Raw genomic sequence first — 12,923 nt, 5'->3', positions numbered from 1 at the left:
TTGCAATCTCATGTTTTTTGAGTCAGAAGGAATTATTGCAGAATGTGTGCAGAATAAATTGCTTAATGCTAGGTGACAGATGCTGCAATAGAGTTGCTTCCAATTAACTAATATCAAAATCCACTCATTCATAAAATATAGATATTTCCATCCGGACAAATATAGTTCCTTTACTTGTTACATATTATATTACTTGCTAAATGACAATTTTTAAAATTATCAGAGTAGCATAACTTTTAATATGGCCAAAGAAACAAATACTAATACCCCTAAATACAAAGAATCACAATTACAAGGTTAATACTGCAGAAGTCATAGCTCCCATTCCAATCATTCTTATTTTAAACTAGTTGTCTGTTTTAAGAGTGATAATTGTCAAGTTTTGAGACTTTCAGCACAGAAGATAATGCTCTCAAATTCAGGTTTGATCATATTCATTTTCAAAGGGATAAAACAGCACGGAAATATCTTCAAAGTTCCGTCAGGAATGTGTTTCAAGAGGGATAAGAGGACAATGTGAAAATAGTTTGCATTCTCATGGTTCACATTATGTCTGAGGGTGTATCTACACAGCACCCTAAAGTCTAAATAAGATACACAATTTGTGCTATGCAAATTGCATAGCTTATTGTGACTATTTCAAAATAGCTTATTTTGAAATTTGGCTCATCTACACAGCATCAAATTTCAAAATAACGTGCTATTTCAAGCCATCTCTTAACCCTCATGCAACAAGGTTTTAATAGCATGCCCATTATTTCAAAAATATTTTGAAATAATGGGCAACTTGTGTAGATGCAGGGTAGCTATTTTGGGATAACTCTGGTATCCTGAAATAGCAATGCCGTGTAGACGTACCCTGAGAGAATAGAACACCTTATTTAAAGCATCATTTCACTGCAATTTTTAATGAGCATTTCAGTCAAATATTTATCTACCTTTAGTATAGTGCAGTACTATACTTACTGTATAGTTCATAGATTATGAAATATTCAAACCAGCTAATTTGAAATGAATTTCTGCAATTTTTATAACTTTCTATAAAAAGAGGCTTTGATGATCAACTAAACATCTTTTTAAAATATAAACTTTCGAGACTTTTTACTTTTTTCCCCTTAGAATTTTACGTCTTTTTTATTTCAGCCTGTTATGACAAGAACTGTGATGCCAGATACAGCTATTGTTAGTGAAATTACCTATTTAAGTTACAAGTTTATAAAAATACCTAACGATAAAATTTAAACATAGATAAAAATCAAGAACATATATAAAAAATTACATAAAGTTGCATTTCAAATGCCATATTACACTCAATCATATTTGCTCCATAAAGTCAATGGAACTGTGCTGTTTTATGTCAGCTAAGAATTTAGTACAATGTCAGTTTGAATGTAGATTCTAACCCTGCCATAAGGGTCAATGGAGTTTAAGATAAGTGCAGTCATTACATAGCTGTGACTAGAAATAGGGGACAATTGTAAAAAGTGTCCAAGAACACTTATTCAAATAAAAGCTGGAAATTTACTTTGGCGGAATACATGATTCCTTTCAATTGCTTTTCACCAATATTTGTACCAGCAAAGCTATTTTGCAAAAATATTAATGGAAAGAAAATAGTACTCTTGCAAATGAATATCTGTAGGAGTATCCACATGAGAAATATTCAAATTTCCATCTCAAGAGTATGTTGTGAGATTGGAAATCAGCCAAATAGGTGCATAAACCATTTGATTTGACTTAAGTGACCGAACGCACAGCATCAATATTGACTGACAAATAGCGACATTTGAAGCATGAGTCATGAAGCCACAGTTCTTGAGCAAACCAGAGGCTGCAGTATAGTTTCATGAACGATTTATCAGAAAGTTTCCAATAATGGCAAAATTAATAAAAACTGAAGTCTGTAGATAATTTATGAAGAGGGAAAAAAGTTTATTCTAGGACTAGTTAGCGCAGCTCTTCCTGAAATAAATATAGCAAAGCTTTAGCTCTTTCAATTGCTTCATAAAAATCTAGTAACAAGAACATTCTTGTGTCAGAAAAAAATATTGATTTGGGTCAAGAAAAATGTGGAAGTTCGGCAGGCTCATACATTAGAGTACACAAATGAGTGTTAGAGCAAAAGAGATGGGAGGGACAAAGAAAGATAACTTATGTAACCCTTTTGCGGGAAGTGACAGCCTCAACAAGGGCAAGGTTCAATGTGTAGGGGCACCTTTTAACCTAACAAAACAGAACCAGCTCAAGCCTGCACCCAGAAATGTGGGAAAACTAAACACAGCCACTGAGTGCCTGTAACAGACAATATTTTTCTACTTGCAAGCAATGAAACTGTATATAGCAAATAAAACTTTTACTGAATGGGAAAGGGACTCTGTGTTAGTTGGGGGAAACACTGCAATGATGATTTTTAAAATGCAAACCATAAATAAACACCTTCTCTACATTATCTTCTAATAATAGGCCTTTGCCTCAGTTTCTCAACTTGTGGTAGAAGAGTCCAAGGGACAAAGGCCCCTTTTCTCTCTGTTGCATCCCCTCATATTTGATTTTCCAATGTCAGCCAAGTGCCAGAATTCAGAAATCCTTTCACATGGGTTCAATTCCCACCTTGGAGAGGGCAGTGTGTTTGTTGTGGCTGTAGCTTGCCACTGTCACTGTTCCTACTGTCTCTGCCTCTAGCTGTGTTCTGAGGATCAATCACAGTAGCCCAGTTCTTATAAGGGTTTGTCTATGCAGCAGTGTTATTTTGGAATATAGTCCGTGTCTACACTACAAGCAGTTATTTTGACATAAGGTCAAAATAATGACCAGCTCCTGTAACCCACATTTTACAAAGAGTAAGGGAAGTCAGAGGAAGATTGCTCTTTCTCAGGGTGCGTCTAGACTACATTCCTCTTTCGAGAGAGAAATGCAAATGAGGGAAATTGAAAATGCAAATGAAGCACTGATTTACAAATCTCGCGCTTCATTTGCATAATCTCTTCCGATCGCTTTTTCGGAAGAGATTTTTTTCTAAAAAAAAAAAAAACAGTCTAGATGGGGTTCTTTAAACAAAATAAAAACCCTTTTTCAAAAGAATCCTTTTTCCTGAAAAAATGAGATTTACAGGGTTCTAGACGCACCCTCAGACTTCCTGCTGTGAGGACAGTACCAAAAGCTGAAATAAGCTATTTTGACGTAAGCTACACAATTGACATAGCTGAAGTTGCGTAGCTTATTTCAGCTTTAGCCCTACTGGGCAGATGTGCCCTTAGTGATTTCAGCTTTGAGTGATTTTACAGGGAAGTGAGGAACCTCACTTGTGCTGTATCCTCTACATCGGCTTGAAAGACAACACAGTTCCCACAATAGGTCTAAGGTTTAACGTTTGGACCTGCTCCTCAGCAATTTCCGCTCTAGTCATCACTGAGAAGAAACAAAGACTCAAAGACTACGTCTATACTGCACGATTATTTCGGAATAAGCTATTCCGGAAGAAATACTCTGAAATACCTTATTTCAAAATAGCATGTCTACACTACAGGGAAGCATGGAAATTAGTCCAAAGAAGGATCCCCTAATGTGGACACACTACCTTGATTTAGAGCCCCAGGAAGCATTGGGGAGTAATTACTTTGAATGGCCTGGGAGATGAGCTATTCTGAAACAGCAGCAGTGGAGCATCCACATTACTGCTGTTCTGAAATAGCTATTTTGGAAGAGGCGTTATTCCTCATGGAATGAGGTTTACAAATTCCAAAATAAGCCACTCATTATTTCATCATAATTTCAGCTAGCTGTGTAGATGCTTGCCTAGTAAGTTCAGAAAAACGGATGTTATTTCAAAAAAACGCAGCTGTGTAGATGTACCGTACATTGAGCCTGCTTAGCAGTGTCTTTACACTCTGGAAAGGAAAGGTCAAATGCTGTTTAGGCCTCTTAAAACTAGTTCATCTCCCTCCCGCCTGACCTGAACTTGGCATAATTGCTCTTTGCTTAATGAGTGAGTCCCAGTTATGGTGATCTCCTCAATAAGGGCTTCTTAAAGGACAGTTATTGGCTTTTGTCATACAATAAGCCTAAGAACATTTTGTTAACCCTGCATTCAAGACTAAATTTTAACCAGGCAGCCAAAACTGATCATTTCAGTAAAGCAGGTCTGTCTGCTGATGACCTAAGCAAAGTAGGTGTGTTTATACAAATATGTCCTGGACCTGAGGCTTTCTTGTCCAGTTCATAAATAGGTGGGATGGAACACCTCATTCAGACCCTGGTTTGCAATTATAAGGGAGGCAAAAATATGAAGAACTAGGCTGCAGTTTGCAGTAACAGCCCATGCTGGAGAGGTGGATATAGAAGCTGTGCACTGCAAGGGGAGCCTGCAGGCATAATTCCTCCTATGAAAGATGCACCTACCCATCCCCACAGCCAGCCAGTCAGTCCTGACAGTCTGTATGTAGAGTGGGAGGCTGAGCTATCCCTTTAGAGGAGTCTATTACAGCTGGCAATGCTGGCCGTATACAAGGCACTGCATTGCTCAGACCCATCCTGGGCAGTCCATGACCTTGGGCAGTGTGGGAGCATGCAGTGAAGGGCCATCCACCATGAAGTAATGACACTGAAACCTAAAGGAAGTTGTCAGCTATTGCTTAAAAACAAAATCCTGTTAGTGTTAAAGCTGAACTGCTAACATGACATCTACGTGTGGCTCAGGGAATTCAGTTTACATGAGAGGTGGTATTTGATTAACACTTCTTGACATCGTCTCTCAGGGGGTCCCTGTGCTAAGTTGCACTGCAGGTTGTAAGCAATAATACCCAACAGGAGCAGGGTGAGGGAGTTATGATGTCTTATAGATATGCAACACGTGCTATAAGTAAGACTAAAATTTAGTCATGGGTAATTTTAGTAAAAGTCATGGACAAGACACAGGTAATAAACAAGAATTCACAGACTCATGACCTGTCCATTACTTGTGCTATATACTCTTAATTACATTGTGGGTGTTCTGGATGACTCCAAGAGTAGCTTCTCCTTTAAAGGGGGGACTCTGGGGCACCTACTGGTGCTGGGGGGAGCTCTGGCATATATCCTTGTGTTTGGGATTGGGAGTAGACCTGGACTATAGCTGTTGCTGGGGCGGGGTGGCTTGGGACCACCACACTTGCAGGATCACGATTGTGCTGCTAGTCTCAGGGCCACCAGAAATGTTCCAGGGGCCTTAGAGTCAGTCACACCTGCTAATTGTAGAAGTAAGGGAGGTCCCAGAAAGGCACACATGACTTCTGTGCCCTCTGCAACAGACTCACAGCCTTTTATATGAGGCATGAGGTTGATGCTCCTATTATGGGGGGTGTTCCCCTCCTTTACAATGATTGATTAGCTAAGACAAAACAAGTATTATCTTAGATACTTCTTTTCCAACCCTTATAGATTAATAGGAGTGTAGCTCTAGTGCAAAAAGTGACTGTAAAAATGGCACCATGGATCTTAGCTTTACTTTCTCAGGCTATGTCTAGACTGCAGGCTTCTTTCGAAAGAGGCTCTTTCGAAAGCATCTTTCGAAAGAGCCTCTTTCGAAAGATTGCGTCTAGACTGCAGGCAGATCTTTCGAAAGAGAAATCCGCTTTTTCGAAAGAGAGCACCCAGCGAGTCTGGATGCTCTCTTTCGAAGATGGCCTCTTTACATTGAAGAACGCCTTCTTTCGAAAGAGGAACTTTCGAAAGAAGGCGTTCTTCCTCGTAAATTGAGGTTTACCGCCATCGAAAGAAAAGCCGCGTTCTTTCGAAATAATTTCGAAAGAACGCGGCTTGAGTCTGGACGCAGGGGAAGTTTTTTCGGGAAAAGGCTACTTTTCCCGAAAAAACCCCTGAGTCTGGACACGGCCTCAGTGACTTCAAGAGAAAATGTGGTCTGTTTACAAAAAGTGGATTTTTCCTCTAAGCTCTGGGTCTACAAACTCAGCCTGGGATCTTAAAATGAAGCTGTGATTTCTCTGTAACCCCCATTTTCTCCAATGGATAATGATTCTGCAAGACAAATTTTACCCAGTTGTACACTCTGCCTTGTCTTCAAATACTTCCCTCGATTATACTTCTGGCTTTTTCACTTCAGATACTTTCCACAGTCAGACCTTTATCTTCCCCAGCAACAGCTAGGAGCAGCTGTGGTTAAGCTTCCTGGACCTAGATGCTGATGGGGGAAAGGGAACAACATCAGACAGGAACCACTTTCCTTTTGAGTACTGTATTTGACACCCTAAACTCTTGTCCTCCCTCAGTCATGTCCTGTGGTATGATCCAGATGCTGATCCTGAGGCAAATCCAGTTGTTGGGAGCATCAGGGATTTCCACAGTAAAAGCCAAAAGCAGCAGCCTCCACCTACAAATGCTAGAGAAAGGAGCACAGGATCTCCCTGAGCAAAGTCAGGTCCTGGAAGAAGCAAAAACTTCCTTGATATTAGTCAGGATGATTTTGGACAATCCACCAACAGAAAAAGAGCTCAGTATATTGAATAGATTGTTTGCTGTGGGACTGGGTTTCTCATAGATGTGGGTGATTTTAGTGTCAGCCGACGGTCAGGGCAGTGTGTGTGTGTATGCTTCCGAGAAAAGGTTTAACGTCCGTGTCTTTACTGCTAGGACCGGGGTCCCATCGCAGAGGGTGGCCAGCAGGCCAACAGACGCCCCGTTATATAGAAAGAGCTTATTACACCTTAGATTTTAACTGCTAGAACACAGGGGTTCCTTCGCAGCGGGCAGCCTGGGAAAGGCTGGAAAGGTGCCCCAACGGATCTTGTCACCTGGGAGTGACACAGATCCAAACGCCCAAGCTCTCCTTATGTCTGTCCCTTTATGACCGGCTGAAGTTCTTTTAAATTGTGCTTGGTTCTGTTACAGCAACTGAAGGAGTCAGGTTAAAGCTTAAACAGTTACAGGTTTATTAAAAGACTTATAAAAGCATATGGTTACAATGGCTATTGCTCTATTTCTTAAATGCTAACAAATACAGATTTTAAAAATGGTTACAAAGAAAATAAAGATAGAAAATAGAAATAATGGTACCAAGTGACAGCTTAATCTTTAAAGAGCTCTAAGTCTATGTATATATATACTTAAACAAAGGACCACATCCAGGTACAATTTTTACCCCTTTCTGTGCCTCTCGACTCCAGCGTGTCAGGCCAGGGCCGGTCTCTCAATTCCTAGGAAAGACGAATACGAGGTGGGCGTCCCCTTGGAACCTCGGGAGATCAAACACCAAACCCGACCAGCAGATAGATGGTAGATTGACACTCAAAGAGAATGCGCTGCTGGACCTATCTTTATACCCTTGGGGGCCCGTATTCTCTTTCTTATCTAAGATGCCGAATTCTACTGGTCCGTTTTGTGGCGCCAGTTCTTACAAGCAAGTTTCAAGTTAATTTACACTTGCAAGAGAGATAACTAAATTGTGAGCACTAGACATTTTTTTACTGGGCGAGAGATTCCTCCCCCCGCGGATGGATGTGTGTTCGTATCAATATGGGTTAAGTCAAGGGCACTCTTTGGCAGCCTCTTGGTCAGCAATTGGCATATCTCTGTTTATAGCCATTCATGGTCACACAGCCTGGGCCTTCTGCTCTGTGTGCCCTGTATGCTCCAGGCAAGCAAAAATGGATGTTACAAGGGGGTTCCTGTCTGGCTACATTCCACCCCCTGATACGACACACCACATCCTAGGATACAAGATGGCGGTGATACCAGCACCTCTTGCCCACCTTGGGGGAATCTAGAAGTGCCCGATGGCCGGAATAGAAGGTTCAGGATCTAGGAATTGGCGAGGGTCCTTTCCTAGTGCTGTATATCGAATGTGCACAGAAAAGATAGCTGCATTAACTAGGCATTGCACAATACATAGAGCTATGCAGAAAATGATTACAAAAATTACAGTGGTTAGAGCAGTGGTTATAACAGAGTGTAAAAAAAGGAGTTAGGGAAAATCTCAGCTGTTGGGCTAACCAATTTAGCCATGAGATGTTTACATTCTTAGTTACAGCATGTCTTACCCCATACCATCCATTGCCACTTCCTTTGCCTCCCCCCAAAGTTATTTTGAGGATTGCGGTGGTCGCTGTTATCGAACCATACCGGTCTCCATTGGAAGATGTCACTCTTGTTCCATCAGTTGTTTTGGGCTGAGAGGGACAAACTCGATTCTCAGTCCAGTAGAGGAGTTAAGTAAGGTGTTCTGGTACAGCAGTAGCAGTTGGGATGAGGAAGAAGACCATGGCGAGTTGGAGTACCATGTCTTGCTTCAGCTTAGGTTTCTTTTTCTATAGTTCAGTCTATAACAACAGCGATTGCAAGCACTGCAACAGCAAGCGGTATATATACAAAAAGTTCATGATGGTTTCCTGGATCCACACCAGCGCTGGGAGGGATACATCCCACTGGAGCACTGTTCAGGGCCATTGCCTCAGTTTCCTGTAATAAAACAAAAAAGTTTACCGGTCTTGGATACAATCCAAGCCTCAGTAATGGTTATTGGTGTTAGCCCAGCGTCTGCAGTGGTCTAGACTCCTTTTCCTTTGTAGGAGTGCAGTACGTAGGTTTGCATTCTTAAACTGGGGTGTTTGATTACTACAGTGTCTTCAGGTGCATATTTAGAATCTTTGAGTGGCACAGTGTGGCTAGGAGAGGTTCTCCCTGTAGGGAAGAAATCTCTTACTGATCGGACTGCCCGTAGGGGTCTGCCGATTGTTTAATCTTTGCACCACAGTATCTAATCTGTTTTCTTATTTGCCATCTATGGGCCTTTGGGTCCTCATGGATTCTTTACTTCCCCACTCCCATGGGTAGGTACGGGGGAGATGGGGACTCACCACCATCAGGGCTGGGTGGTCAAAGCTATCTTATTCTTCAATATTGGCCTTCTAATTCTTTAATTTAGTTTCATTAATTAACAATCTAATCAGTCTCTGGTCCAAATATCTGGTTAGATCTAGTGAAGTGGACACAGAGCTGGACAGATCCTTCAAACTATCTAGGATCACTTGGTTGGCTTGGCTGGTGTGTAGGCCTTTACAGGCACTGGATATTACTGCATCTACCAGCCTGTATTCTATACAAACTTTAACTCAGAGGACTGTGTATTTGTTCTATGTATGTGACTTGAAGGAGGTTACGTTAACTAGAGTCACTGTTTCTTTTAAAGGACCAAGCATGGTTCACAGATATTTAATTGTTAACCCATGCAATTCTATAATTCTTGAGGCCTTTTAAGGCATCAGGCACCAGTAAGTAGCAGGGCAAGTAGCTGTTATTGCAATGGTGAGGTTACTAGTTTCCTCATTGTTGTGGGCATCTTTACTTAAATATGCTGATGTCCCACTTGCCTGTGTTGTTTCTTATAGATTTCTTATTATCTCTGGCGCTCTAGAGCTATTAAAGCAAAACTAATCTGGTGGGGGAGAGGGCTGTTACCCCACTCCCAGTCTTTCTGTTCACGTGATGCACTCCTTGCTTCTTTCCAGTTTCTTCTTTATTCACCTGTGGAGACATTGTTAACATTCTCCTAGCCTAAACAATTTCCAAACTATTATCCTTTCACTGAATTTTAAAGTTGCCAATTGATTGGGCCCAATTATTAATTTTGATGGTTTAAATTAATGCTTCTGCTTTACTCAAATTATTCTTTCATTAAAACACTATCTTACACACAACAATATTTGCAATACGTATTACAATTAAGACACACAAGACAAACTTGGACAGAACACAAACTTATTGTGTCATGACACAGAACCATGGTTTTTTGTCGTTGTTGTTTGTTGTTTTTCTTTAGCTGGCACCAGCGCTTTCTGATGATCTGAAAGACAAGAAAACATCTCTACCCCCATCGGGGTGGCCTATTATAACTTAAAATACTGCCTAAGATCTGCTAGGGGAATCGGTTACAGCTAGTTCCTTACCACTTCTATGGGCGAGTGAGCTATAACTTTACGAGAATAAGGGCGCTTCATCGGTACTCGTGACCTTCCACTCTCTTGAATTACCTCTAGAGTTGCTAGCCCTCCCCAACGGTGGCATGCCTCAGTTTCCCTCTTGTACCACAGATCAGGCTTAATGTGTGAAGCTATAATGCTTCTCCTTAGCACAAGGTGTTGGTTGGCCAGTTACTGTTCCTGCAAGCAAAAAGCTTTTATTTTCCTGAAAAGAACCATATGTACAATGTTCCAGGCTTACTTATGAGGGACAGTTGGTTTCAAACCTCGTCAGAACAGACAGGCAGTCTGCACCCACTTACAACCTTGGATCTGAGAGCAAGCTAAAAGTGTTATCAACTCAGCCTTGAACATAGACACAGTGAAGTTTCAGAGTTTGGATTCTTAAAACAATAACTTGGTTTTCTTAGAGAGCAAATTTAACCTTAAAAGTTGAATGCCTAACGCAAGCACTAACTAATTTGTGCTTTGTCTGTTTGCAATTTTAAGCAAGAGGACATAATCTAAAACAAAATAAAACTAGTTCATTTGAAACCCACAAAATAAAGTTACAATATATAGAGCTCATTCTTTTATGCAGTTAACTAATTAAGTTTCAGTAGAATCCTTAATTTTCCTTTGGGCTATTCCCGGTGGCAACTCCTTTCCTTCCAATATGGGCTTAATGATTGGGAGAGGAGTGTGAAGTGTTATGGCTTGAGCTTGGGTTAGCTCCTTTGTTTCTCTTAGTGCTGTGTAGGCTGCCAGAAGCACTTTTCATAAAGCGTGTAATTTAACTATGACCTCTGCCATAACTTCGAGCCAAACTGTATGGGGCGGCGGGGTACAGTTTCTCCTTCTTGCCATAAGGCATAGGACATCTCTGTGTTTCCCACAGTAAGGTACAAATGAAATGGGACCCATTACGGTAAATCGAACCTATAGACTGATAAGTGCGTATCTCGTTATCAGCTGTCTCTCAGAGCTTCCTCATGAGAGGGGGGGCTCATTCCCATCAAGCATGCTTCCTGAGCAAATTATACGGGGAGTAGGTACAAATTAAGATTCCCCGTTTTTTCAGATCTTTAATTAGTTCACAGACCGGAGCCATAGCTTCGGCTGGAATGCTGTACTGTTTTATCTTGGTTATAGTGGAAGGCGGGAGAGAGGGGGTTTGAACTAGCAAAGTTTTAAAGCCAGCTCCAAAAGCTCATTTTTCTCCATTAATTACTTTCTCCTTCCCCTCTCTAGCTTCAAGAGGAGCCGTTCCTGTAGGTGCTCCATGTCCTTATTTAGGGTTCGCACCTGGGTATCCAGGTTCTGGCATTGCTCCCAGAGTTTGTATCTCTCTCTCTGCACCTTTATCAGCTCTGTTTCTAAGTTCCAGTAGCTAGAGCAGGCTGCTTGCCACACACCCTTTAACAGCCAGATGCAAGCACCTTTCCTTAACATCTCTTTATCCCACTTAGGGTTGCCCCATCCCTCTCGGGCAAACTCCTTTTCTATACAGCTAAAATCCATGTCAATCGTGACTGGCTTCATGCTGCTGTATTTGAACCAATAGCACAATCCTGCCGACTACGCCAATTCTGTCAGCCGACGGTCAGGGCAGTGTGTGTGTGTATGCTTCCGAGAAAAGGTTTAACGTCCGTGTCTTTACTGCTAGGACCGGGGTCCCATCGCAGAGGGTGGCCAGCAGGCCAACAGACGCCCCGTTATATAGAAAGAGCTTATTACACCTTAGATTTTAACTGCTAGAACACAGGGGTTCCTTCGCAGCGGGCAGCCTGGGAAAGGCTGGAAAGGTGCCCCAACGGATCTTGTCACCTGGGAGTGACACAGATCCAAACGCCCAAGCTCTCCTTATGTCTGTCCCTTTATGACCGGCTGAAGTTCTTTTAAATTGTGCTTGGTTCTGTTACAGCAACTGAAGGAGTCAGGTTAAAGCTTAAACAGTTACAGGTTTATTAAAAGACTTATAAAAGCATATGGTTACAATGGCTATTGCTCTATTTCTTAAATGCTAACAAATACAGATTTTAAAAATGGTTACAAAGAAAATAAAGATAGAAAATAGAAATAATGGTACCAAGTGACAGCTTAATCTTTAAAGAGCTCTAAGTCTATGTATATATATACTTAAACAAAGGACCACATCCAGGTACAATTTTTACCCCTTTCTGTGCCTCTCGACTCCAGCGTGTCAGGCCAGGGCCGGTCTCTCAATTCCTAGGAAAGACGAATACGAGGTGGGCGTCCCCTTGGAACCTCGGGAGATCAAACACCAAACCCGACCAGCAGATAGATGGTAGATTGACACTCAAAGAGAATGCGCTGCTGGACCTATCTTTATACCCTTGGGGGCCCGTATTCTCTTTCTTATCTAAGATGCCGAATTCTACTGGTCCGTTTTGTGGCGCCAGTTCTTACAAGCAAGTTTCAAGTTAATTTACACTTGCAAGAGAGATAACTAAATTGTGAGCACTAGACATTTTTTTACTGGGCGAGAGATTCCTCCCCCCGCGGATGGATGTGTGTTCGTATCAATATGGGTTAAGTCAAGGGCACTCTTTGGCAGCCTCTTGGTCAGCAATTGGCATATCTCTGTTTATAGCCATTCATGGTCACACAGCCTGGGCCTTCTGCTCTGTGTGCCCTGTATGCTCCAGGCAAGCAAAAATGGATGTTACAAGGGGGTTCCTGTCTGGCTACATTTAGTCATTAAACCCAGGGCTGATTTCCCCCTCCCCCCCCCCCCCCCCCCCCCCGCTCAAGTCCCTGAAGGAGAACATGCGCCAGCACAACTCTGTGAGGTTGCATAATGGCTGCTCTGTAACTTTTCTGTATTAACTCACTTATTCACTTCTAGATTAGGGCCAGGAACTGTTCTGCCCCCACCTGGCTTTGGTTTCCATGGGTCCAAGAGAGAGGGACAGTGCTGCAGGGGAAGCACAGGCCTGTTTTCTTACGTTTTTA

General features: G+C 41.8%; 1 long non-coding RNA gene across 1 annotated transcript; it reads right to left on the bottom strand.

The window, feature by feature from the left end:
- Positions 1-6,899: 6,899 nt before the first annotated feature.
- Positions 6,900-12,654, bottom strand: LOC142830169 (uncharacterized). The gene is made up of 2 exons (XR_012905161.1): positions 12,122-12,654; positions 6,900-8,448 (listed from the first exon to the last, which is right to left on the bottom strand). It is a non-coding gene; the product is annotated as an uncharacterized LOC142830169 (long non-coding RNA).
- Positions 12,655-12,923: the final 269 nt, after the last annotated feature.

The sequence above is a fragment of the Pelodiscus sinensis genome, chromosome 7 (assembly GCF_049634645.1).
Source record: "Pelodiscus sinensis isolate JC-2024 chromosome 7, ASM4963464v1, whole genome shotgun sequence".
Taxonomy (NCBI): Eukaryota; Metazoa; Chordata; order Testudines; family Trionychidae; genus Pelodiscus; species Pelodiscus sinensis.
This window is presented reverse-complemented; position numbering and strand designations above follow the sequence as displayed.